Source organism: Egretta garzetta, unplaced genomic scaffold, assembly GCF_000687185.1.
Source record: "Egretta garzetta isolate BGI_Z169 unplaced genomic scaffold, ASM68718v1 scaffold145, whole genome shotgun sequence".
Classification (NCBI taxonomy): domain Eukaryota; kingdom Metazoa; phylum Chordata; class Aves; order Pelecaniformes; family Ardeidae; genus Egretta; species Egretta garzetta.
The window spans coordinates 1,010,891-1,011,364 of record NW_009259687.1 but is presented as its reverse complement, the minus strand read 5'-3'; the positions used below and the strand labels follow the sequence as shown (position 1 = coordinate 1,011,364).

Here is a 474-nt window from a genome sequence, read left to right as displayed (position 1 = left end):
GTCCATTACAGCTCAGTTAGGATTCTTTACTAGACTGGACGCTGTCTTCTAAGGGAAATGAAATCCCCGTTGCTTTTTTTTATTATTCTAATCAAAGCCGGGTGACTTTGAATACGGTTCTTACTGCAGATCAGTAGGGAGGCAATTTTGCTTTGAAGGCGCTCTGTCTGTATGTTAACAGCAGTCATCCTGCTAAGAAAAGCGGCTTTTGTTGCATGTATTGCCACTTGTATGTTTGCATGTCTTAAATAAATACCGTGCTCGGTGTACGGCTTGGAGACTTCCCGCCCCGCCCCCGTCAGGGCGCCAGTTAACTTTTCCTAGTTACTTCTCTAATCACGAGCGGGCAGAGAGAATTCCCAAGGAAAGCAGATCGATTCTGTCTCTCCCTCCAGCCTGCACGCCCCAGCTCTCTTGCTGCGCGGCGCGGCTGACGCTGGCGAACTCTTCGCTGGAGCGAGCGCGGGGGGGGCG

General features: G+C 51.1%; 1 protein-coding gene across 1 annotated transcript in view; it reads left to right on the top strand.

Annotated features, from left to right (window-relative positions):
* Positions 1–474, top strand: part of LOC104126258 (nuclear autoantigenic sperm protein) — an 18,197-nt gene that overhangs the window by 4,704 nt on the left and 13,019 nt on the right. The window lies entirely within an intron of this gene.